This window comes from Tamandua tetradactyla, chromosome 13 (assembly GCF_023851605.1).
Source record: "Tamandua tetradactyla isolate mTamTet1 chromosome 13, mTamTet1.pri, whole genome shotgun sequence".
Taxonomy (NCBI): domain Eukaryota; kingdom Metazoa; phylum Chordata; class Mammalia; order Pilosa; family Myrmecophagidae; genus Tamandua; species Tamandua tetradactyla.
In genome coordinates, this window is record NC_135339.1 from 73676237 (window position 1) to 73703981 (window position 27745).

Consider the following 27745-nt stretch of genomic DNA (forward strand, 5'->3'; position numbering starts at 1 on the left):
CAACTAGCTCCTAGATTGATTTATATTTTATACTGATGATTTCTCCAGTAATGTTGTATACAGTCTCTAGCTTTTACCAACTTTGTCGATAATAGTCTCAGAATCCCATTATGCAATATACCAAATAGGGCCAAAGTAATTTCAGCATCCCATATTCTTCCTGTGTTTTGTTTATCTCAGCTTGAATGTCCCATTGGACATAATGATGTTCTTCACTGCAGTAAATTTACTTCCAATGGACTCAACCACTCTGGATCCTTCACTACTTCAAAGTACGTCATCTTTTCTAATGTTGATCTACCATTGCACTTTTTTTTGGAAAGTTTTTGTTTAGAATGCCTAGTAAACAGGGCTGTGATTTTCTCCATAATTGCACCATTAGACCTCATTTTCTATAGATATATACTCTTGTAGCGAATCACTTGTGCTATATTTTGGCTTCAGTCAGCATCCAAGGTATGTGAGAGGTGATGGTTTTTTTATCCCAAAATGAAGAAGCTGTTTTCCCCAATTATGTTCTGAGTTTGTGATATGCCTTTTTAAGCTAGTATCATCACATAATTTCTCCTTGTGGCTACAATCTAGCCAAAATGTATATTCCATTTAGTTATTTGAACTCAAATGAACATTAGCTAGACTAATGCTGTTGCTCTGATACTTTATCTTTTCCTTACATGAAACAGCTTCCAAAACTATTCTAGGAGAAGGAAAACTTTCTTTGTCTTAATTAGTCATTCTGATAGAACCAGAAAACAATTCTTATTGAAAATTTTCAGGGAAATTTTCATAGACATAAAGGCTGCAAGAACAGTAATAAAGACATTAAATTTTTAAGAAGTCTGGTGGGCCTGGCTCAGAGATAAGGGGTGGAGGGTGTGAGGGTAAATCAGTGGTAGAATTCTCGCTGGCCATACAGGAGATTGGGTTCGATTCCTGGCCCAGGCACTTCCCAAACAAGCAAAACAAAGAAACCAACAACAACAAAACAAACAAACAAACAAAATTCAACAAATGGTGCTGCATTAATGGGCTACTCACATGGAAAAAGAATGAAATGTGACTCCACCATACAGCATAGACACAAAAAAAAGTCTTGTTGGCCTTGCTCAGAGATAAGGGTAATTGAATTTATCCTTACATTTAATCCTCACAATATCTATGTAAGGTGAATGCTATTATACCCTTTTTATAGGAGAGGAGACAGATTTCTAGGACTCTGGAAGTAGCCCAAGTCATAGTACCATTTACTTTTCAAATGTAATCAACAATCATAAGCTTAGTGGTTTAATAAAATAATTTTTTATTCCTCACCAACCAGTATGGGATGTTGGTTTTCCCTGGGCTCCTTCAGGTGGCTGAATTCAGCAGGCGAGTTGGCTGGGAGCAGGGCTCAGCTAGGAACAGCTGGGATGGCTGGGCTTCTTTCTCTCTATGGTCTTTCAGTCTCAAGGAGGTGAGCCAGGGCTGGGCTGGGCTTCCTCACATGCTGACTGCAGTGTATGAATGCTTATTCAGCCTCTGCTTGAGTCAAATTTTCCAATGCTCAGTGGTCAAAGCAAGATTCAGTGCAGAGGAAGGAAGATACACAAGGGCAAGGTTTTAGGAATTGTGATTCACTGGGGATCATTAGATGGACAAGGTGCCACAACCATATAGCCAATACCAGATAGAGCTAGGATCCTGGAGTCCTTTCCAAAGGCATCAAATACACCAATCCACTAAGTGATGCCACAAACTGTGCTGATAGTATTTCAGTGAACAGTATTAGGCACTTAATTTTGGGATAAAGCTTTCCCTTTGCTGATTATCAGAACACAGGTAAACATGAGGGAAGAATGGATTTATAATTTCAGAGCCCTCAGATGTCAGCGAAATATTATCTGCTATTAAGAATCTACCGGAAAACACAATCAAGTTCTGTGAATCCTATCCCTTTCCTTCTGTCCTGGGAAAGCTCTGAGTGTGTGTCCCCAGTCAAGTAGACACATTAATATGTTCTGAATGGTTTGGTGGCTAAGCCAGCTGGGTTAAATTAGTCCTTAGGCACTCCTTTCCAGGCCTCAGTCTCCTCGGAAACCCATAAAACCAGAGTAAATCACCTTCTTTGGAGAAGTAAAGAACATCTTTGTTTGGTCTTGCTTGGGATACCAGATCCAGTCTGCTCACTTCATGGTGCTGCAAAGTCAGACTAAAGAGCAGCCAAGACCTGGGAGGGGAGGGAGTGTCCTGTACTTGGGCCTCCTAGTTTCAGGAGAGATGGCAGAACTCAGATGGGAAATCAGAACACCTGAAGGATCCCTTCACTGGAGAGGGAAGAAGAGAGGAGTGAGAAAAAGCCCCTGGGAGCTATACAGTAGGTCACCTCATCATGGAATGCTGAAGCTAGAAGAAACCTAAGAGATCATTTAGTATAGATTTTATAAATATGTTTAATCCCATATATGAATTTATTTTTGTCCTGAAGACTGTGTTGAGAAGATTTTAAAAATGAGGTATCTAGTATCAATTTGAACTGTGAGGAGATAGAGATTCATGTCCACATTCCAGGTATTTACCATTTATTATTAGTCTAGTCCCTTCATTTTATAAAACAGAAAATGTATTAAGAAGAAAGGTGACTAGAGCCAAGCACTCAGAGCCTGTTAATGACAGAGATTGAAAAAATGGCAGATAATTCATCCAGCTTCCCCATTTAGTTCTCTGAAACCAGTTATGTGCTACCTGATAGCCATATGAGACAGTGCCAATGTGGATTTTGGCTTCCTCTCCTTGCCAGTATTCCTTAAGATGTTCCAAATGAGATGGTTGGTATTGTTCACCATCTTTCTTTCCCTTTCTTAAGACAAGAAGAAAGTCACAGGAGTTATTCAGCCCTTCCACAGCCCCCTCTGACCTAACTCATCACCAGTGAAGGCCCAGAGTCAGAAGATTTGGGATCTACTCCTGTCTCTGCCCTCACCTACCTGTGAGGCCATCTGCATGCCTCAGTTTCCTATTATGAAATGAGAGTGTTAGACTACCTGACTACAGAAGAGGAGAAACACTGCAGGAGTTTCTCCACTCAGAAATGTTCAAACGTTCAGGAAACTCAGAGCAAAGCTAAGATCTAGAGGAAAGTACACCAGTCCTGGTCACCCGCAGATGGCAGGAGCAGCCAGGGTCATCTTCTCTGCCACAATAATCTTTCGCCTAAGACAAGTTTGCTGTGTTTATGCTTAGCTTTGAGATGTTTTATGAAGGTCATTAATTTCCTCATGTCTGATTATTTTAGTTTCCTAGGGCTGCCATAACAAATACCACACAGTAGTTGGCTTGAAAACACCAAGAACTGACATCTCATGGATTTGAAGGCTACAAGGCTTGCTTCTTCCCATGGTTGACTGCATTCCTTGCCGACTTGCCGCGATCTGTGGGATTCCTTGGCTTCCAAGTCACATGACAATATCCTCTCCTTTCTCTGTAGACTTCCTGCCTCTGGTTCCTTCCTGTGTCTTTCTCATTAAAAGGCCTCCAGTGATAGGATTAAGACCCATCCTGATTCAGTTGGGTCTCACCTTAACTAAAAATAACATCTTCAAGAGGTACTATTTATAATGGGTTCACACCCACAGCAGGAACACAGAGTAAGAGCATGCCTTCGGGGAGGTATATAACCCAATCTACCCACTAAACTTTCCTAAAACAAAGCTTAAAATGCTTGTAAATTATGCACTAGAATCACGTCACAAGATTCTCCAAGAGGGGAATTTAGGAGGGATGGAACGGGTAACATGGGGGAACTTTCTCTTCTCCTCTAAAATGTTTAACATAGGTCCAATATGCATATTATGTTACCATCAGTTACCATTTTCCCTCTGCTATTCTATTTGTTTGAAATTATTCACAGTATAAATAAAATAACTCTTAAAGGAGGAAGTATTTTGAAGATGTTAACAATAACAACATTGACCATGGTGAAGATGATAAAAATTACAAAACATGTTGAGAAAAGCACAGATAAGGGGATGAATCATTAAAAGTAAACATTTTTCAAAACAAAGAGAGATTCCCACAGCATGATCTGTTCCCCTGACAACCACACATCCCCACATAAGCTCATCTCCTACTTCTCTTTCTCTTATGTTCACTCCACTCCACATGCACCAGCCTCCTCACTGTTCCTGAAACAAAGAACACATCTACCTGAGGGACAGTTCTTGATGCCTGGACCACTTTCCCTCAGAAAGCAACACAGCTTGCTTCCTATCCTCCTTCAGTTTTCAGCTCAAATACACTTGAACAGACAGGCTTTGTCTGCTCATTGTCTACAAAATAAAATACTGTTTGTGTCCTAACATCCATAAGTCCCCACTGTACAGTACCCTTACCTCATTTAACCTCCTGTGCTTTTCTTCTTGAAACTTATCACCATTTGTAACATATTACATGTTTACTGGCTTATTTTTTAATATTCTGTCCCTATGGCTAGTTTGTAAGCTTCAAGAGGGCAGGGCTCTTTGTTTTGTTTTCTGCTGTATTTCCAGTGTCTAGAATCCTGCCTTGTACATAGGAGGAATCTATTTAAGTGGATGAGGAAAAGTTATGGGGGAAAAAACTGAGATTTAATCTGTAGGATCCATAGCAATATCTGATGCTATTGGTCTGATGTTAATTCAAGAGAGGACTAGGAATTTGTTCTAGAGCAAATTCAAAGCACAAGGAAAGTGCTCTTGATGAAACAATGCAAGTCACTAGCAGTTCTTCAGACACAAGGTCTTTTTGAAATGCTGCAGCACATAAGCTGGAGAAGATGGCAAGTGTACATATCACTGCTACTCAGGAGTCACCCATGACACTCATGGAAGTCACAAGTTAGGAAGAGAGCTCTCAACAGATTCTCAGCATAGATGAGACCCTTCTTGGAAAATGCTGCCTATTATAATACTATCAGCAGGGAACAGAAAATTATAAAGTTTCAGAGGACTGATTCATTCATATTTGATGAAGATGCAACTAGAGATTGCAACATCAGACCCCTCTTAATCACTTTGAATGTATAATAAAATCATTATGGACACAACTTTTGAAAATCCAGCCTGTTTATATATTGATGCAGTTCTGTGATTTAAAAGAATATTAGAGGACAGTCCACAGTGGCTCAGCAGGCAGAGTTCTCTCCTGCCATGCTGGAGACCAGGGTTTGATTCCCGGTGCCTGCCCAGGCAAAAAAAAAAAAATTTTAGAAAGGGGTGCAAGACTAGTTCAGTGTTAGAATTCTTGTCTGCCATTTGGGAGACCCAGGTTTGATTCCCAGCTCATGCACTTCCCAAAACAAAACAAAACCAGTAAACAAACAAAAAAATTCAACAAATGGTTCTACAATAAGGGGATATTCACATGAAAAAGAATGAAATGTGACACCTGCCATACAGCATACAAAAAAAAAGAATGAGAGTATTCTTAAAAATTTATAAAGTGAAAAATTTTATATTATATATGTTATGCAATAAAATAAAAAATATTAAAATACTTTAAAATGTTGTGGCTTATTTTGTTCAGTTAAAACCTCTATAGGAGAGGTACCATACCGTTAACTAAATCTTTGCATTTGAAAAACTATGTGGAAGAATTTTTATGTATAAAGAAGTTAGTAGAATGAAAAAAAGTAGGAATAAAAGAATATTAGAGATGGAAGGAAGCTTTTAAGATCATATGATTATGGATTATTATGAACTTGAGGAAGGAGAAACAATAAAAATAACTACTATTTATCAAGTACTTGTTGTGTGCCAAGCACCAGCTAATGATTTCTCAGGTAATACAACAATTAGTGTACTCAGTATACAGATCAGTGTAATTATTTTTTACATATTAAGATAAAGATACCAGGTCAGCATGGGTAAGAAAGTAAGACCAGTCACAATATTGCACAAAAGGCAGGGCAAGAGTGCTAATTCTGGGCAGTCTGATTCCAGGCATTGATGAGAACAGTAAGCTCCACAGAAGGAAACAGTATTGGCTCTAGCGGCTTCCAGTTCATCATTAACAGGTACATTGATGCATCCATCAGGGCATTCATTCATTCAAGAAGTATTTATTAATCAGCCACTGTGTACCAGGTTCCCATGTTAGGAGAAGAGCAAGAGAAATGGTCATCGCCATCTTGGAGCTCACATTCTAAAGGGGTAAAGACAAGCAGACTGAACAACAAGAAAAACAAAAAACTATATATATAACTTCAAATAATGACAAGGAAAAGGTGATATATAGTTAAGTTCCTCTCCATTTTACACTTTTTCCCTGCACTCCCAGGCAAACAACTCATGGGAATGCCTAGAGAAATTGCTTCTAATTCTTGGCATCAGTTTTTTCAGTTCTGCCCAGTTTTACTTCCCTGTACTTATTTGTGAGCCAAGCACTGGCATATCCACAGCCACAGGCACTACAAGGACCGCAGGACGCCACAGAGAAAGCCATCTGTAAGACTGAACAAATTATCCAGATAATTTGGATAGAAATAATTCCTACTGGGCTCGGACATTTGGCTAAGCTATTTATTTTGACAAATGATCCTGTTAATCATTCAAGCCTTGGTTTTTGCTTTAGAAATTCTGTGCTCTTGAGGTAAGGTGGGGACATGGACGTCAATGCCTCATGAGTTGGACACTGGTAATAGATTAGGAAGTGAGCCTCCTCATACATTCAGAAATTACTATAACTAAACATAATTTATCCATTCACCCAACTAATATTTATCTAGTGTCTACTGTGTCCAAATGTTCTGTTAGGTATGGAAAAACAATATTTGAAGGATTAATAAAAAGGGAGAAGGAAGTTGAGAATTTGTGTGTGGGGTGGGGTGGGGAGGTAGAGAAAGAGAGAATGAGCACGCAAGAGAAAGAGAAAGAGAGAAAGACAAGATACATTTCATTCTTAAACCTTAGATCAGATAGTAAATGCCCAAAGAAAGAGATATAAGTTGAGAGAGATGAAGCTGGGAAACCCTCATCTACCCCCTCCTTTCCCTTTCTTGCCTGTTTGCATGCAGGTGTTCAGTATGTTTCTACCTCACAATACCACAAGAATATTGGGACATCCGTTAAATCTCCACCAGCCCCAGCTGCTTGCCAGGACAAAAATATTGCATGATAAATGCTTTTTACTCATTGGCAGGGCCCCCTGCCCCCGAGTTGTATAAAGTTCCATCACTCAGGCAGCACAAGTGTCTCTCGTCTGTGATGTGAAGTGGGACATACAGAGCTGCTATCCACTGACCCTGATCAAGCATTTGGCCTCCCTGGGGGACTAGCTACAATGGGATCTTTTCTGCTGTTCATTTGTACCCTTTGTGTTGTATAAGTAAAAAAAAATGGTCATTTGCTGAAAGACTGTGCTGTGCCTGAACCTGTGTTCCCATAATTAACTATACAGCAACTCATTCCACAGGAGAGGTAGTAGATCAGTTAAGGGTTAAGTTCATCTGCTTGTAAAAAAACAAAACAAAACAAAAAACAAAAACCCAAGAAAACCAAAAACAACAACAAAATAGTAACTTAAACAATATAAGGATTTAAAAAATTTCCCATGTTGACAAGATGGCTGTTGGAACTTGGAGGTCATACACTATTCTCTCTCCTTTTGTATATGCTTGAAAGTGTACATTAGAAATCTGAAAAGATGTCCTGTTTCTATTGTGACATGGAAGAGCTTGAAAGCTACCATTCCCATCCTTACAACAGAAAAAATCTGAACAAACTGAAAATCAAATACTTTTCTCAGGCAGACCAGAGAACTCTCCTTTTGTATATGCTTCTTATAGGGCAAACTGCTACCCTAAAATCTATAGAGAGAGGTGAATCCCAAGAATCAGACAAGATCTGCTTACCTGGAGCAGAAGCAACTAGAGTCATAGGCTTGTAAGAACACTTACATAGGAACTTTGATGAAGGGTGGAGGCTGAGAGTGGAGAAGCGTGAGAGTGAGAAGTTGCAATCACCTTGGCAGGGGTGGTGCTCACTTTTGTATGTTTTTATCTCCAGGAACTTCATGAGGTTCTAATGGTGAATAACCAAGAAAGTGCCCCTCAGGACTCTGACAGCAGGAGGGAAGAAGAATCATTGCTAAATGCACCCAGAGTATTCTAGGTAGCAAAGACCTTTTTCTCTAGGGGGTAAAGTATTACTACAGCATTTTTCCACCTAGGGAAAAGGAATTTTTCTGATTACAGTCCCCTCTATACTTTGTGTCTCACCTCAGGGGAAAGAGAAAGATAAGAAATACTTGTGAAGTTCACACACAGGGATGCAAGCCTACTAAAAGACAAATTTAATCATAGGGCTATAAAACACTTTCCCTTTCTTCCACCATATCATTATAACAAGATTCCAGTAAAACAGAGGATTGTAGCTAAAAGAACTGTAAGTCAATACTCTGTCTAAGGAAGAGTACATTGGGATACCCAAATACAACAGAGGAGACAAAAACAAGGATACAAGAGGAATTGAAAACTTCTGGTACCTACAGCTACAGCAAACATTAAACACTGTCCATCTCCTAGTATTGCCAACATAAAACCTCACACTAAAGGTCCACCGACCTCAGTTGCTATTATCCAATATATTATGTTTAGCATTCAACAAAAAAGTATAATAAATGCTAAAAGGCAATAAAAAACCCAATCTGAAGAGACAAAGCAAGAATCAGAATCAGACTTGATATGATAGATTTTGGAAATCTCAGACAGGAAATTTAAAATAACTAACATCACTACTGTAAGTACACTACTGGAAAAAATAGACAACATATTATACTAGATGGGTCATGTAAGCTGAAAGATGGAAACTATATGAAAATTAAAAGACAATGCTAGAACTCAGAAGCACTGTAATTGATATAAAAATGCCTTTGATAGGCAATGCTAGAACTCAGAAGCACTGTAATTGATATAAAAATGCCTTTGATAGGCTCGTCAGTAGACTGGACATGGCCAAGGAGAGAATCATTGAATTTGAAGATATGTCAATAGAAACTTCCCAATCTAAAATGCAAAGAAAAAAAATAGAAAAGAATATCCAAGAATATTTACATGGGACTGTTTTGAAAACTGCAACATGTAATTAGAAGACCAGAAGGAGAAAAGATAGAAGGAACAGAGCAGAAGATCAGAAGAAACATTTAAAGTAACAATGACTCAGAATTTACCAAAATTATTGATAGACACCAACCACAGATCCAGGAATCTCAGATAATACCAGGCAGGATAAATACCAAACAATCTCCACCAAGGAATATCATGCTTAAATTGCATAAACAAAAAAGAGTGGAATGAGATATTTAGTGTCGGAAGAAAAAAAAAACACCCAGTAACCTAGAATTTAGTGAAATTGTCTTTCAAAAGTGAAAGAGAAATACTTTCTCAGAAAAACAAAAACTAAGGGAATTTATTACCAATAGTCCTTTGCTGAAAGAAATACTAAAATAAGTTCTTTAGGGAGAAGAAAAATGACATAGGTCAGGAACTTCTATCTACATATAAAAAGGAAGATCATCAGAGAAGGAATAAAAGAAGGGGAAATAAAATGCTTTATTTTTCTTATTTTTAATCAACCTAAAAGATAATTATTTGTTGAAAGATATATAATAACAGTATATTGGATAATTATTGCAAAAGGATGGAAGAGAGGAATTGGGAATACTCTTATATGTTACCTGTACTATAAGTGAAGTGCTATGGTGTTATGTAATGGTAGTCTTAGATTAGTTAAAAATATGTATTGCAAATTCTAGGGAATCATTAAAAATTATTTTTAGAGAAGAATAATTATTATTCTTAGAGAATAAAAATAATTATATAAACAATCAAAATGAGAAAAGAAAGAAAAATGTGGAGTTGGGCAAAAAAACAAATGCAATGAATAGAAAACTTATAAATATGGTAGATATTGATGCTGCCATATGAATTATCACTTTAAATGTGAATGGTTTAAATATATCAATTAAAAGAGATTGTCATAATGGATAAAAATATGACTACCTTATGCTATCTATAAGAAATTGACTGAAATATAAAGGCTCAGATAGGTTAAAAGTAAAGGGATGGAAGGCAGGCCATGGTGGCTCAGTGGCCGAGTTTTTGCCTGCCATGCCAGAGACCTGGGTTCAATTCCCAGTGCCTGCCAATGTAAAAAAAAAAAATAAAGGGATGGAGAAAGATGTATAATGCTAACACTAATCAAAAGAAAACTAAAGTAGCAATATCAATTTCAGACAAAGAAGACTTCAAAAAGAGACAACTTATCAAGGTTAAAGAGGAGCATTACATAATGATAAAAGGGCCAAATCTCCAAGAAGACCTAACAATCCTGTACATTTGTGCATTGAACAGCAGAGTATCAAAATACTTAAGGCAAAAAATGATAGAACTGCAAGGAGAAATAGACAAATTCACCAGTATAGTTGGGAAACTTCAAAACCCCTCTCTTAGCAATTGATATGTCAAGGAGGCAGAAAGTCACTCATATATAGTTGGCCTGAACAGCACTCTCAATCAAATTAATATAATTGACATTCATGTAATATTCCATCCAACAACAGAATATAAATTCTTCCCTAGCTCACATGCAATATTAACCAAGGTAGACCACATTTAGAGGCATAAAACATACCTTAAAAATTAAAAGCATAGAAATTATGCAAATTATGTTTTCACAACATAACGGAATTAAATTAGAAATTGGTAACAGAATATAGCTGAAAAATTCCCAAATAATTAGATATTAATCTACATATTTCCAAAAAACACGAGTCAAAGAATTTCAGGAGAAACCAGAAAAATAAGGAATATTTTGAATAAATGAAGCAAAAATACAACTTATTAAAATCTATGAAATGCAGCAGAAACAATTCTTAGAAGGAGACTTATATCATTAAAAATATATATATCAGAAAAGGAAAAAATCTAAAGTCAATCATCTAAGCTTCTGTCTTAGGTTATCTTATTATTTTAATTTGTAATTCTTTAATGATAATTGATGTTGATCATCTTTGTATATATTTATTTTCCATCTATTTATCTTCTTTGTTTAGGTCTGTTCAGATCTTTTGCCAACTTTTCCATTGGGCTGTTTGTTTTCTGTTAGTTGCATTTTAAAAGTTCTTCATATATTTTTGATAAACTACGTGGGTTTTATTTCTCAAATATTTTCTCCAGTCTTTGGCTTGGTTTTTCATTCTCTTCATAATTAAGAAAGTGCTCAAAATAACAACAACAAAAAGGCCACAATGATGGGAGATGTCAAAGGGACATAGCAGGCAGTTGAAAGAGCTTGCAATAAAAAAAAAAACTGGAACAATGTAAACAACAAAATAAAGTAGTATTGGATTATTTCCCAAAGTACAAAATAAATATCCATGAATACATACTGCAATAAATAAGTGATTGAATGACTATATGAATAAATAAATAATAAATAAATAGGAGAGAAGACACAAATCTCATTTGATGAGGTATTCCAGACAATCTATGTAGCTACTCTATCCTCAAGGAGGTGGAGCAAAACTTCTACTCCTTAAGTGTGAGCTGTGTGGCTGTGCTTAGCAGCAATATCCTTCCAAAGAGTACATTATGAAAAGGAGGTGGGGAGAGAGGAACTTTCAGTGGAGAAACCTGACAAACACCACCTCAATCATGTGATAAAGACAGTATCATCAAGGATAAGTCATGTGGACAATATGTACCCTTGATATGATGTGATGAAAATGACACAACTTTTGTGGTCTTCCTCCCTGAAACCATAACTCCATTCTAATCATGAGAAAAATATCAGACAAATTCCTATTTGGGAAGATTCTATAATGTCCTTGACCAGTACTCCTCAAAACTGTCAAGGTCATCAAAAACAAGAAAAGTCTGAGAAATGGTCACAGCCAAGAGGGGCCTAAGAAGACTTGACAAAAAATATAATGTAGTAGCTGGATGGGATCCTGCAACATTAAAAGGTAAAAATAAGGAAATCTGAACAAACTGTGAACTCTAGGTTAATAATATTGTATCAATATTGGCTCAATACTTAAACAAATGTACCACACTAACGTAAAAAGTTTCTAATAGGGGAAACTATATGCAGTGCATACGTAACTCTCTATTCTGTATCTGTAAGTTTTCTGTAAATTTAAGACCATTCTGTAAGATAAAGTTTGTTTAAAAAATACTGATTTTTTTTTTTAACACATTTGGAAGAAAATCCCTGGAGCCTATGATTTCCTAGCCTCCTGTGGCTAATTGTGGACTCTTCGTAAAACATTCATTTCACATTACACTTCATTCATCTGTTCGCTTCTCTGCATTTTGTGCCAACCTACATGGCACAGATTCAACCCTTTTTTCTTATATTCCTTCAGCTTACTCACATTCATTTACACATCTAACAGACATGATTGAACATTTGGGATGAAGGAGTGGACTGAAAATTACACCACAATGATATGAATGCCTTATGATTAAACAATAGCCTTCATGTTGATAAAAATTCTTTAGTTGTCCCATAGACAGTGTTCAGAGTCCTTCAACCCCCCACCCCCACTACCCCACATTTCTAAAAACATCAGCCATCTTTTCTTTCTTATCTGAATTCCTCTTCTATTCGGTTTATCTATAACCTTCTAAAATCTTGTAATTTCTTAAGGAAATAGTTTGTTCATATCTTTGTTTTGCTGTCTTTTCTTGAACCGTGTTCTCCAAGCCTTATCTTTCCCAATCAGACAAGCTTTTCAGTCTAGTGTCATCTATTTAAAAATATGTTTTGTCAAGGAAAAAAATAATTTAAGTGATTCAAATAGAAGTTTAAGGCTTTATTCCAGCTGACGTGCATTAGGGAGCACCTGAAGAGTAGGTAACTGAACAGAGTCAAAGCAGAGTTAGAGTTTCATAGGATAAGCAGAAGAGAAGAGTACAGCTCCTTGTAATCTGATTCGGTGTGCAGTTTTCTTCATCTGTAATTGTTGCAAAGATAGGGATTAGACTGGTTGGAGATCATTCCAGTTTTTGTGCCTCTTGTAGTTGGTGCAATTCCATGCTAGCATTTCTCAGAACAATTCTTTTGAGAACTATTTTTGCAAACCTCACTGATTATCAAGGTTCAGGTCAGGAGGAAGAAGCCAAAAAAGAGGATGTTCAGGGGAAAGAAGGGGAAAGAGATTGTATGCCATTGCCAGTCTCCCAACTCAGGAATGTTTCCTGGAGGACTTAAGAGGTAGCTCTTTGAAATGCAAACATCAAAGAAGATAAGACCCATCCCCCCAATTTCTGGGGAGTTAGACCAAAGTTCAGTAGCACCTAACTCCAAATTACAGACCTACAGCCAGTCATAAAAATATGAAAAATTAGCGATTTTATTTTGAAAACATGAATATAATGAGTCACATCCACTTAGCTATATAATAGGGTAAGATTTCCTTCCTTCTTTGCCATCTCTTTAGTGGATTGCCTGTGATATATCACATTATGGTTTAATGCTTATTCAATAATAAAATTGTTTTTCTTTCTCTACCTATGTGGAGAGGTTTTCTGGGTTATAAGAAGATTTTGTTTTTAATTCTATTTCCCCAATAGAATCAACGGTAGAAGCAGGGGAAACTGGAGACCCTACTATCTGTTTTAATCAATTTACAGTTTCTTCCCTGTACATTGATATAGTGCAAAGAACAGATAACTTGAATCCCAGACTCTCTAATTCCACATCTCATCAGTTCTGTATTTGTTCTGTCTTTCCTTCCCGCTTTCCTTCCTCTTTTAAAGCTGTGTGAACTTGTACAAGGTGCTTCTTATCTCTGTACATTAACTTTCTCAGTGGGAAAATGTGGATATAATTCCTACCCCTCAACACTGTCATGAGGACTTATGAGCTGATTTGTGACATTATTTAAAAAAAATATGCCACATGAAAAATACCCCTCTCTGGACTACTTCCCCTTCCTTATCATTGCCCCTTGGAAAGGGACATTAATATGGGGGAGACAAGGAACATTAGGTCACAAATTGTTAGGATAGAAGACCTTATAAAATTGCAGCGTGTCACTGAAAAGTGCAATGGGATCCCAAAGTCATTATAAAATCTTTCTCCTTTGCTTTCGAATCCAGCCCCACCCTTCTTTCCATCACCATAACAACCTTAAAACCACAATGTCCTGCACAAAAAGGCAGGATTAAAGTCATCTCCCTCCATACCCTACCTCCAACTATAAAGAACGTACAAGAGTTTAGACTCACCACTCTGCCAAGGCACCTCAGTGGCCATAACATTTTACAACCTTATGTGTTCTCTTAATGCCAGCATCCATACATACAGAGTCCTAAATAACACATTTTATCTACTATGGGGGAAAGAACCACTCCCATCAAGAGGATAGTAAAAAATAAAAATGATAATCCAAGGCACACCAAAGCAATAGTTTGAAACAACAAAGGGAACAAAAGAAAAGCTATTATGCAAATATAAAGGCATTTAAGTTGGAAAAAAGGGTTAGAGAGGAAACAGATTTTAATTTTTCTGCCTATTCAGATGGTTCCTCAATTCCATTATTAGTCCTCTGCAGGGGTGTGGGATTATAATTGCCCTCACTCCTGTCTTTACCTCTGAGTTTAGTTCCAGTTTTGAAAAACCCAGAAGTCAGATAGATGGAGATCAATATATGAGCTTTGATGCTAATAAAGCAAATTGGAGAATATGACTTAGATGTGTGGCTACAATGGAGCTTCCTAATATTTGCCTGTCAAACCAACACCTCAGAAAGACTCCCCTGAGTAAGGGTTGATGGAACTAACAGAAAACCGACCTGACCTGTCCAAACTGACCTAACCTTTCGTGGCTGATTGAACTTCACCCACCCTGGTGAACTAGAGAGCCACCTTCCTATTCCAAACAATTTCTGAGACATGCCAGACATTTAACCACAGACACTTAACCATAAAGACACTGTTCTGCTCTATAATATGCCATTCTCCCTCCCTTTAGTGCAGCTCTTGGTTAGGTCAGTCCTCCAGGCTTTTGCTCCTTGGGCCGTCCATCTCAAGCTCTCTGATAAAGCTTGCCTTGATCTGTTGAGGTCTATCTGTTCCTTCTTTTCAAGCATTCTCCTTCTCTACTCTCCTTCACTTTTCTTTCGAGGGTAACTCTAAAAAGAGACACATTACTCTTCCTGCAGCTCCTCACGTCCAGTGGGAGGGAGGACAAGAGGTCTCAGGATCTACTACTTCAAGGCTAGTCTAGGCTCTAATGTGCAGAAAAGGTAAGACTTAAGTAGGCTGCAAAGGCTGCTGTGAAAGAGGACAGGGTTTATACCAGGGATGCTCAATTCCTGTTTGCCAGTTTTACCAATGGTATATATCACTTAGCTCAAGGAACCTGTGAGGCTTTAAATCTGAGAAGCCATAAATTCCTAGAGAAGGCAAAACAAAAACCTCCCTGTAGATGCATCTCAAAGTGCATGCAAACATTCATAAGCAGGATAGCTATCTGTACTAGACTACTCCTGCTACATATCAGTCACTTCAAAAAAACATTTTTATGATCTTGTAAATCCTGACTTGACTCTGTGCCTTCCTTGCTCTTGCTCATATAACCCCCTGAAACCCTGTGGGTGGGCACGGAGCACTGCTCTGAATGTAATGCAACTGCCCAGAATCAGCTTCCCAGTCTGTAAGTTCCCTAATAAACTGTTACTATTTTGCTATATGGAGTGGCCTGCTTTCTTTTTTTTTTTTTTTTAATACATGGGCAGGCACCGGGAATCGAACCTGGGTCCTCTGGCATTCCAGGCAAGCATTCTTGCCTGCTGAGCCACCGTGGCCCTGGCCTGCTTTCTTTTTCAGTCTTTAGTGCCCTTTGAACCTACAGAATATGTTCCCCACCAGACAATTGGTGAGCCAGCCAGGAGACCTAAACAAGCAAGCTGAGGCAAAAAGGAATCTGCAGAAGAAATCCTGGGTTGGCCAACTTCCAGTATATGGGGGAAGGTAGTCTGTTGTTTAGAACAGTTCGCCTCAGTACATAAGTATGGGAATGTTCCCCAAACACCAGCTGAATTGTTATTTGCCCTGCAGGAGACCCTAGGGGGCAAATGGAATGGCAAAGAAAAGAACTGTGGCCATTGTTCTGCGGAGTTAGATATGCTACCGAAGCCCAGGTAAAAGTAGAAGCTTAAGGAAGGATATTAGAAGAGATTTCAACTCTAGAAAAGGTTATGAGGTTAGCATGTCCCAACAATTCTAATGTATTAGCAGAGATGGTACAAACTCAAGAGGGACAACTGGAAGTAATAGCATGTAAAGTGGCAAAAATGCACTGACAAAGGATTCACAGGTGGCAGGTCTGAGCAGCTATCCAGAGGGAAGGCTGGGACCCAGAAGTGTGGGGCCCCTGGAAGAATGCAGAGCAGGGAGAATGGGGGGAAGAAACTGACATTGAAGATGAGCCCAAACAAGCAACCACGGATCCTGATGACCCTAGTGGAGAGATCCCTGCTCAGAAGTAAAAAGAAATTAGGGAGTATACCCCCAGCGAATCAGTAGAACTTACAGAAAATTTGAAATATAAGGGCCGAGAAAGCATGACTGCTTGGTTCCTAAGATTATGGGTCATAGGGGAAGAGTGTATTATGCTTTCAGGAATTTAAATCGCAAAAATGGTTAGTACAATGACACACTCCTGTTTTCATCAGTGTCTCTACCAGGCATGGCAAAGACCAGATGTCACTGAAAATTTATTAGTATGGTGCATTTTAGCTTCAAAATTGGACTGACCTAATAATGGGGGTATGCCATCCACAATAGGCAAATGGCCCATCTATGGGAGAACCACAGGCTATAGTCAGAGAACTACGTATGAAGCTTGCAGCATACAGTGAACACCTTTGTGGATCTGACGATGAAATATTCACAGCCAGTATGAAGGATAAAAGCCTCCAAACTCCAAACTGGTATGGGATGTTAGTAGCTATTCTAAGCCCACTACTTGGCCAGGCTGTTCACTGGGCAGCACAGGCAATAGCAGACTTGCGTGAGACAGAAAATATGGCCGAAAGGGGAAGGAAAGTAACAAAAGGGACCTCACAAGAGAATGGGCAGAAGGAGCCTGTACAAGTAACCTTTAAACAATTATGAAATTATTATTTGCCTCAAGAGCACCAATAGAAAAAATAGATAAACAACCGAATGCTTTATTAGTAGGACTCTGGCAAAAGCTGCCTAAGGAGAAAAGATATCAGCCGCTGCCTACACCTAAATCTGTGCCGCCAGTTATGACTCCCACAGTACCCCATGCAGAACATAACTCTGGTATAATGGGGTGGATACCCTCTACCTCTGAAGACTAGGGGTGTCACAGCGCCTGCAAACAGGGTGACAGCAGGCAATTGAAAAACCTCATGTAGAGCTCATTATCTACTGTTCTCCAACAAAACATCTGCATGTTGTAGTCAATTTATTGATACTGGAGCAGAGTGCACACTCATGTATGGGAATCCTCAGAGATTTAATGGGCTCCTAAAGGTCAAAAATGTATATGGGGGAAAAGTCATATGGGTAGTGCAAACTACCCTAACATTGCAAATTGGGTGCCTCACCCCCTTAAAAATATATTGCATGTATTTCTCCCATTCTTGAATATATTTTAGAGGTGGATGTGTTATATGACATAGAGCTTACCACCCCCACCTGTGAATTTTGCCTTCACATCTGCACGGTGACATCAATTATTGGGGATGGTGCTCATTGGTCCCCAGTGTACCTGATCTGGGTACACTGAACCAGGAGAAAAAACCTGATGGTAGTTGGAAAATGACAATTGATTTATTGAGAATTAAATAAAGTTGTTTCCCCAATTTATGCTGCAGTGGAAAATACTGCAATGCTTCTTGGTAGCTTATCAGCCTAGTTAGGAAATTTCCATTATATATTAGACTTAGCTAACGCCTTTTGACCAAAAACAGCCCAAGTCAATTTGCATTTACATGGGAAGAGGAGCAGGTTTTGCCATAAGGGTACTTACGTAGTGCCACCATTGTAATGGTGGCAGCTAATCTAGTAAGATGGGAAAAGCCATCAAATGCTGCTGTGTTTCACTATATTGATGATATTATGCTTACTTCTGATAGTATTACATCACTAGAAATGGTGGCCCCACGATTATGGCACTTTTTAATGAGCTAAGTATTGGCCTTCAATAATGCCAAGATCTCGGGGTCTAAATAGTCCATAAAATTCCTATAGGTGGTTTGGTCTGGTAAGATAAAGACTGATCTGGCAGCAGTCATAGATAAGTACAAATGTGTCCAACTCCCCATACCATAAAGGAACTGTGAGCCTTCATAGGCTTATTAAGTTACTGGAGACCCTTTATACTGCACCTAACTTAAAAACATTAACCACTGCATAGATTAATTTAAAAGGGGTGCTTAATTTAAAAGCCTGCCTATGGAAAAAAATTTTTTTAAAGGGTGCTCAACAGCTTTGGGACACTGAGGCTGAGGAAGCCTTCCAACAAGCAAAAATAGCATGGTCAAAGAGATCCAATTTCTAGGTACCTTAATAGCAGGGCAAGCTTGCTAATTAGATGTTGCCAGCTACCCAGAAGGGTTTGTGTAGAGCCTGTGGCAAAATCAAAACAGGAAACATGTACCACTTGGGTTCTGCTTCCAACAATGTAAAGTAACAGACCAGTGTAGTGCTATTGAACAACAACTATTAGCAGTATATCTCACTCTTTTGCAATCTGAGCCTATAACAATTACTTTGCTAATAACTGTGAAAATGCCTTTGCCAACAAGAGGATAGGTTAAAGACACTTGTATTAGACCCAAAAATGTTGTATGCAGGCTAGCATATGACAAAAATGACTTGCTTATTTACAATAATTGAGTTCTCACCATATTAGCCTACTATCTGAGGAGTTACATAAATTACAGGGGCAGGCTCATACGTAGAGAATCTGAACTTCCCTACATTATCCGTGCCAGTGACAGAGACAGTAACATCGATAATAGGGGGTGTAGGAAATCCCATCGGAGGATGCCTGGTATACTGATGGTCCCTGCAGAGGATAGCCCCCTTATGACAAGCAATAGCAGTTCAAATAAATATGGATGGATGAGGGAGAATGTCAGCGTAGTTAATGGGATGAGCTACGAGCCATCTGGATGGTTATAGTCTGTGAGCCTATGCCAATCTCCAAGTGCACCAACAGCTGGACTGTGAATTGTGTACCGACACTCTGGATGGCACAGTGGCAACAGGAGAAATGGACCATAGCCTGTAAAGACATATGGGGTAAAGCTCTGTGGAAAGACAACCAAATTAGGGCACAAAATCCAGATGCCCAAATAACAATCTGGCATGTTCCAGCCCATACTTAATACATGCCTCTGGGAAATTTGGAAGCTAACACCTTAACAAATTAGATGGGTTGATGAAAAACATGACCAAGCAATTGGCTACACCATAAATTGGTACATACAGGTCCAAAGAATGTATGGGAATTATGTAAAATGTTGCATAACTTTTGAAATACAGTGATGTCGTTACGGGATGTGAACCTGGCCAGTGATGTCCTTACGGGATGTGAACCCATGATATGGTATGACACTGCAGGGGACACAGACCAGGCAATACTGGCAAATAGACTAGGATCCCTTCCTCTGTCAGATGGACACAAGTACTCACCTACCTGTATAGATACTGCTTCAGGCATTCCTCACGCTTTGGGGAGTCAAGAAGTGAATCAAGCTTCAACAATATGAGGACTCGAGAAACTTTCCTATATGTGTGGGCACCCACAACACATTGACCAAGTGACCAAGGCACTCATTTTATAGGTCATAAATTCCATTACTGGTGCAAGAAAAATAAATTGTCTGGCATTTCATCTACCATACAACCCCCAGGCCTCTGGCCTGATAGAGAGGAAGAATAGTATTTTATAACTAGAACTACAGCAGTTATTCTCCAACCACTCATTACTTTGGTGGGCACCCCATTTACAGGAAGCAATTAGGCTAATAATAGTGCACCGATGACTAGACAAACCTCAGCATATAAGTGTTTCAGTACCCTGATGTCCATTCCATCAGCAATAAGAATAGAAGTAACATTGGAACAAGGTATTTCTCCAATTATAATAGAACAAGAAATCATATTGAGAGTGACACAGGTCACACCCACCAAATTTGATGGGGCTTACACTGGAAAAATGTCACCCAGGTAAATAAGTATTCTTATTCCTTGGGGTCAGGGAAAGGAATTAGCAATAACTCTGACTGCTATTTTATATTGTTCTAGTTTATAGACAGCCTCATGTATAAAAGTCAGGGCAGAAGTTGAACTCCTATTATGGCTTAATAAACAGGTTCCTTTATATAATGTCCTACCTGATACCATAGAACATTTGGGGGTGAAGTTTGGTATAACTCCCTGGGGAAGAAAACAGTGTTGGGAACTATCTTGTTTGGATGTGATCCTGTAACTGGAATATTACTGAATGGTAATGGCCTCCCCATGTTAGTTCCTACTAAACATCTTATATTTTGTCCCCAGGTTAATGTGTTTAATCCTTATAGCAGAAGGAAATAAATTCCTGAGATGGGCAACTAAAGTGCCTGCAACTCATAACCAGACTGATTGCTGAGTGGGCAGACAGTTGCCAACTTCTACCAGAGATGAAATGCCTTGGATGATATGGCCTTTTAACCTAAAGGAGTGGGATTTGGGGATCTGCTATACTAACTTTTCCTCTTGACATTAGCAGGCATAGGTATTGATATATATATATATATATAGATAGATAGATAGATAGATAGATTATATATATATAGATATATAGAGATATATATACAGATATAGATATATATATAACATATTGTTGTGAATTCTGTCTCCAGATGTGACCTTCGATTGCTGCTTAGGGCTGTTTGTGGAAGAGAGACATGTAGCACATAAGAGTGTGTTTTTTGAGGGTTGGAGAATGAAGCCATAAACCAGAGAAGCTATAAATTCCTAGAGAAGACAAAGCAACAATAACAAATTCCTCCTTGTAAGTGCATCCTAAAGCGCATACGCACATTTCTAAACATGACAGGTTTCTGCACTAAACTATTCCTGCTACCTATCAGCCACTTCTGAGAAATATTTTCACGATCTTGCAAATCCCAACTTGGCTCTGTGCCTTCCTTATTTTTGCCCGTGTAACACCCTGGTACCCTGGGCATGGAGCACTGCTCTGAATGTCCTGTGGCCACCCAGGATCAGCTTCCTGGTTTGTAAGTTCCTAATAAACTGTTACTTATTTTGCTATGTGGAGTGGCCTGTTTTGTTTATCAGTTTCTTAAGTACCCTTCTAACTTTGGCGGAATCTATTCTATAGGTTCCCGGGTCAGACAGAACCCACCTGGAGTCTGAATAGGACTCATTTTGTCATCTCCATTGAGAACTTAGAATAGATTTGTACTTACCATAATGTCCTAATTGGATAAATAATAGCATCTCTTAGTTGTCAAAATTATTCACATTAATACTCAGTTTGGACAATGCAATAAAACACCCTTCTTAGAACATTGTGTCTCCATTGTGATGAATGGTGTGATTAAACTTTGTCTCCCCCTTAACATGATTAAGAAGAATCAGTTATTAGATAAAGGCACAGAACAAAGACAAATGCATCTACAACAGAAGCCACAAGTCACTGCCTAAACAAATGCATCTAGATCATGAGCATAAATGACACCACAGCATGTTCCTGGAGTGGTCACAGAGTGTGAATTACAGTTTGGGACTTTATATAAGAGCAGAACTGGCATTAGTTGGGAAGAGAGCAGATGAATGGGGAAATGTTACAACAAGCTTGTACAAAATAAAAGGATATCGCACAGAGAGAAGCAACACCAAAATGCATCATATTTTTACATGCGATTCAGGATCTTTTTGTCTCCATTTATCTTACAGCAATGTCTTATTTATAGAGTTAGCCCTGGGAGATTAACATTTCCAAGAGGAATTCAAGTCTAGCTCTTTTATTGATGTATCAATCAAATATATTTATTCACTATCCCTTAATATAAAGGCTTATGCTAAGTGTAATGAGCAATATGCACAATAATAGTTCTCCCTCCTTGTTATCAAAAGGCCTGCATTTTGGTTGGAGAGATAATCTTCACAATTGTACTTACCACTGAGTGTGACTGAGGGATTGTATTTACCAGAGAGTATGACAGAAAGTGTCATGAGGACCAGAAATAATCCCATTGGCAATTCAACATTCAGGTGAAAAATAAGATGTTCAGAACCAGATAGATCTGTGTTCAGTTTCCCCCTCCAGCTGTGTGATCTTGAACAATTTATTCAACTTCCTTCTGCCTCATTTTCTACATCTGTAGATACAGTAAATAAAACATACGTGTGTGAGGCTTCAGTAGCGTCTGGCCAAAGTAGACACATAATAGATGATACCTTTTAGTTTTTATGACTTTAATCAGGACTATGAATAATCAGGAGTTTTGAAAATTATTTTTGCTGTTAGTTTGCTGTTTGTTATTGTATTTGTGATTTTTTTCTCCTCATTATGATGCAAAGTGAAGAGACAGATCTACTCATTTGGTTGAATTTGTGAATCTGTTTAGGTGAGAAGAACTAGAAAGGATAGGCCATGGACTTGCACAGTTGGAGAGTGTGGAGACCTGGATTCCTGCCCAGTACTGCTTGTCATTGCAAATGATACTTTAGCTAAATTGCCTAATTATTCTGAGCCTCAGGTTTAACATTTATCAAACAGGAAAGACGGAAAGAAACTTCTACTTATTAAGTGTCAGGCACCATGATAAGCAATTCTACATATACTATCTCAATTAATCCTTCAGAGAACTCTGTTTTATCTCCATTTTACAAATGAGAAAACTGTATGAAATTTATTGTTCAAAGTCTTGAAGCAAGGCAGAGCCACTCAGTGGTAAGACCATAGGCTTGGACTCAGATCAACTCAGCTCAAATGAGTCCTTGACTAAGCTATTTGATATCTCTCCATTCTAATCCCCTTCTCTGTAAAATGGGCATAATGATACATGATTTTAGGGTTTGTCAGTGTTAAAGGAAATACTCTGTATTCAGTGCTCATATGAACAATTAGCACATAGTTTGGTGCTTACTGAATGGTACCCAAGGTCAAAATGGGGTACATGGCAAGAATGCATTCTCCAGACCTGGACACAGATCCAGGGAATAATGTTGACCTAGATGGGCTTCTCTGAAGACTCTGGCATCATTTCCTGCTCTCCTGCTTTTTATCTTCTTAAAGCAGGTAAATTGTGTGGTAGTTCATGACATGTAGAGGCTTGATTATTCCTGACACAGTAGCAGAATGACCCTTGAACCCAATTCTCCTGCTTTCCTATGCTTATGGCTGATGTTGATGTCCAACCCACAGCAGTTCTCAGGGGTATAGATAGAAAATTAGCCATGTATGTTAAAAGGCCACCCACTTTACACTAGGGTTGTGAGGTTCATCAAAAAGCATATTTAATGAACATCTACTATTTTGCCAGCACTCCTCAAGGTATAGGGTTACATAAGTAAGCAAGATAAAGATTTCTATGGAGCGTACAATTTAACAGAGGGAGACAGGCAGTAAATAGAAAAAACAAGTAAGTTATATAGCATGTGAGAAAATGATCAAGGTCCTATGGAAAAAGGAAAAAGAGACCAGAATAAGGGGATTGAGAGCATGGGAGATGGGGTAGATTTGGAGAGCTTTTAAATTGGTTTTCAGACAGTCTCACACAACTGGCATCATAATTAATATCACCTAACAGATAATAGCTCTGAGTTGAATCTTCAGATGTCTAATGCTCCTTTGTGTGAAAAGTAGATTGAAATGATAATTTAAGAATAATTATTTTAATTGATGTTTGAGTACCAGAGAGGCAATGAGCTCACTGATGGAATGGGAAGGTGTATTTGTGTTTAAAAATGTTCAATTTCATTTATTAAAATGGATTTTCCATTCTCTTTCCTGGATGAGCGGTAACCTTTCCAGGTAATCAGGAGCAATTCCCTCATTTGTTCTCTCCTGGTAGGCAGACCAGGAAGGAATTTGAGAAGCCTCACAATCAGCAGTCAAAGATTCAAGAGAGAGCGCAGCCAGGTGGTTGGAAATAGCACCAATATGCTTATTATTCTGACCTCTCCACATACAGGTGGCACAAGCTCATGGGAATTTTTTTGCCATGCAGTAGTTAACAGAGACACCTCACTTTCCAATGAAAAGGATGACACTATGTGCGAAGCCTTGTAATTACTTCATGCCCTCAGGTTTTCAAACAACCACTAAAAATCATATTGCAAAAGAATATTAATTTCCTGGAAAGATAAGCAGACTATAATGTGAAGTGAAAAAAAATGTACATGTGGTATGCTACTGTAACTGAGAAATTGGAATTTAAGGGATGATTTTAATTGCTGAATCAATATATAGATATTCCTTTTCACTTTCTTGTATTTTGGAGTAGACAGAAGGGAATATCTGAAATCTTTGAATTGTAGTCAAGCTGTCTTGATGCTTGATAATGATGTATAGCCTTTATCTTGTGCCCCTGTGATTGTAAAAACCATGTGACTAACCTTTATTTGTATCTGTTTATGCAGTTTTTTTACTTTAGAGTTTGTGAGTACTAAAGGCGGCCCCAATTCTAATCACCTATTGCTATTTCAGCTTTGTTCTTACTGTAAAGCCTGAAATTCCTTTGACTAATGGTGGGCTGTACCTCCATTACATTGTATGTGTCTGTTTTAGGAAGGAAATACATCAGTGTTGTGCTAGTGAATATCTAACAACTGGCTCTCCAGGACAAATAAAAAAGCCCTGACTTTTAGTATTTGATAATCTCCATGGTGTCAATATTCCCACTATGGCAAATTTCAAGGTACAAGAGCCATGTTACTAAATGTACTGTGAAATTCAGAATTGGAATCTCCATATAATTAAATGAAAAATAAAGAAAACTTATAAGAATAATTAACACATAAGGCAGCAAATGCCCTGCTAACAACAAAACCCTGCAATATGTCACTCTGTGAGGATTTGGGAAGATATACTCAAAATGAGCTCTTGTTAGCCTTTATGTTCTTGCTATAACACACTCTGGATCTTTCTATCTGCCTGAACAGAGTTAGACATGAAGCAAAATTAGCCTTATACATCCTTGGTTCACCAATGCTCCTCTTTTCTCTAGGAAAGTAAGTGGCAGACCCAAATAATTTTTGTGCCCAGTTACATGATTTTTTCAATACATGAGGTGCCAAATCCAGTGTTTCAGGGACTTTTTAGAGGTTCTGTAGGAAAGAGACAGATATCATTCTACTTCAACACAGTCCATGGCTGTTTATGTGAGTGGGTGGGGCTTTAATGTGTGAGAACGATGACAGGTATGTACTCTGAAGCCAGGACTGTTACAAAGAAATCACATGACAATGATATTTGTCATGTATTTGTCATATAACCCCAAAGATGGGGTTAAAAGTCATGGCAGGGATTCCATACTGTAAAATGATGACTCTCATTTATCGAACGTCTGCTACATGCATGAGCGTTCTCAGTTTAATCCTTACAATATCGCATGAACTAGGCATTGTCATTAACCCCACTTTACAGACAGGGAAACAGCACAGAATTACAAATTACAAAGATATTAAGAGTTGTAACTCTGATTCAGAACTCAGTGCTAGATAATTCCATGTTTTCTTATTTAAAGCCTGTGGAACTCTGAGAAGTACTTGGTGTCATCCTAATTTTGCAGGGTTTACTGCTAGTAATTAAGTAGTAAAGTTGAGCATTTGGCAGTATGGCCAACACATTGGCTTCTGCTTTTTCCATCAGATCTCCTCTTTCTCCTTGCATTACACAATTGCCTTTTCTCAACCCTTCCTCCCTCCCCCATTCTCAGCCAGTCAGTTGGGGTCAGAATAGCCAGGGGCAGGGGTTCAGAATGTAGCTCTCTCTGAGATTCTGGATTATAAGCCTTAAAGAGGTCCCTGCTCCTCAATTGAGACTCCCCAGATGGCTCTCAATTTTGTAGCGTCTCACTATGCCTTTTCAGTTTCAGTTACAGAAAGAAGGCAGAGGGAGAGTGCAAAAGGAATGTGAAACACACAAACCCTGTGAGGCTGCAGAGAGAATCGGACACACTGAGACTTCTGAGATACTAAAAATACCAGAAAGTCTTCTAAAGAAAGAATCATGCTACTTCTATCACTACTCTTATTTGCTCCCTATCCCCAAAATTATGTCTGTCTGTCTGACACTCTCTCTCTTTCTGACCACCTATGTCTTGAATCTGTTGCTATTCTTCTGCCATGTGTTTTGTGAGCTGCATACCCTGCTAATCTGGACTGACTGATTGGACTGAGATTTTTGTACCCAGGCACTCTTGGAGACCACTAGAAAGAGTCACATTAGAAAGGCAGTGCCTAGGATTCTACAGATCTGACAGCTAATCCCTTTGTGCAAAGAGCTGCTTAGAGAATGCAGGCATGTCTTAGTACTCAGCTGGTTCAGACCCACCTTCTTTTGAGTATGTTGAGGATAAACTTGCATCTTAGTCTAGCCTCTGGTACGAGTTGAATATTCTAAAAATCTTTAGCATAGATTCAAAATCTTTATTTTGCAGATTTAGAATATAGTCAAAAAATAATTTTGGAGGTGTGTAGTGAGCTCTTTGAAATCTCTCCTTTCAAAATATACCTAGAAACAAGAGACTTATGTCAACTTTGAATGCAAATTTTCCCTTTGAAAATGTTTCATGTCACTACCTTCACTTACTGGGTTTCACTTCCAGGGGCAAGAAGAGAGTGTCTTTTATCTTTCTTCTCTCTTTGCTTGAATTTTTGAATTTTCAGGGGTTCCTTGAGCTTCTGTAGTGAAATAAATAATTAGTGTATGATTTAGGATCTGTCAGCAATTCTGAGCTCAACTTGAAACAAGATAGACAAGGGCCCAATTTCCTCCTATATCGTCTAGAAGAAACAAAAGAAAAACTCTCCAAGTTATTAAAACACAAATACCACAGCCTCACTCACATTCTCTCAGGGGAATCTGCAAAACAACTTTGGCCTTCTTCCCAGCTCATTTAAAAGTGAGAAGTCAATGGAATGAAGCTATTTGTGCCAAGCAATAATAGTGATAAATAATGCATGGGCATTTATAATTTCCATGGGCCCTTCCTTCTCACTTGATCAAGGCCTTGAGTAAACTTTCTTCTCATTCTCTTCCTCTACCAGCTGAAGGGTACAGTAAGCATCCAACCTCATCTAGAACAGAACCTGGGAATCACTTGTGCTCTGCAGGACACAGAAGGATGATGCATCCTGCTGAGATCTGCCCTAAATCTCCATTTGAGGAAGGAAGCACTTCCCAAGAGCATCTTACAGCAGGGCTGTGTTTCAAGGAATTGGCCTATCAGGAAGGGAGGCTGGATACAAACATTAGGAAAGAGGGGGATGGTAATGCTTTGGGTTTGTACAGCAGAAAGGGCACCCAAGACTGTGGATTTTCACCTTGACTGGAGCACCCACTTCTCTGATTGTACCTTTTTGGAATAGCAAACTCCAGGTTCTTTTAGTGCTAGATGGTCTGACTGCCTTGGAAAATTTGACCCAGATTTTTCTAACCAATGGTTCAAGGAGCTAAACCGCCCCCCCACCCCAGATGGTAGAGGGTAAAGACAAAGTGTTCCA

The 27745-nt window shown here is 38.6% G+C and overlaps 1 long non-coding RNA gene across 10 annotated transcripts in view; it reads right to left on the reverse strand.

Annotated features, from left to right (window-relative positions):
• Positions 1 to 27745, reverse strand: part of LOC143654287 (uncharacterized) — a 397473-nt gene that overhangs the window by 185108 nt on the left and 184620 nt on the right. For 6 of the 10 annotated variants that reach the window (XR_013161744.1, XR_013161743.1, XR_013161741.1 and 3 more), the window contains exons 4-6: positions 26832 to 26923; positions 26574 to 26753; positions 22192 to 22392 (exon numbers count right to left, since the gene is read on the reverse strand). The exons of 2 other annotated variants lie outside the window; for them this stretch is intronic. This is a non-coding gene — a long non-coding RNA (uncharacterized LOC143654287). The remainder of the gene's footprint in view (positions 1 to 22191; positions 22393 to 26573; positions 26754 to 26831; positions 26924 to 27745) is intronic. 2 more of the 10 variants (XR_013161748.1, XR_013161749.1) reach the window with 2 other exon arrangements.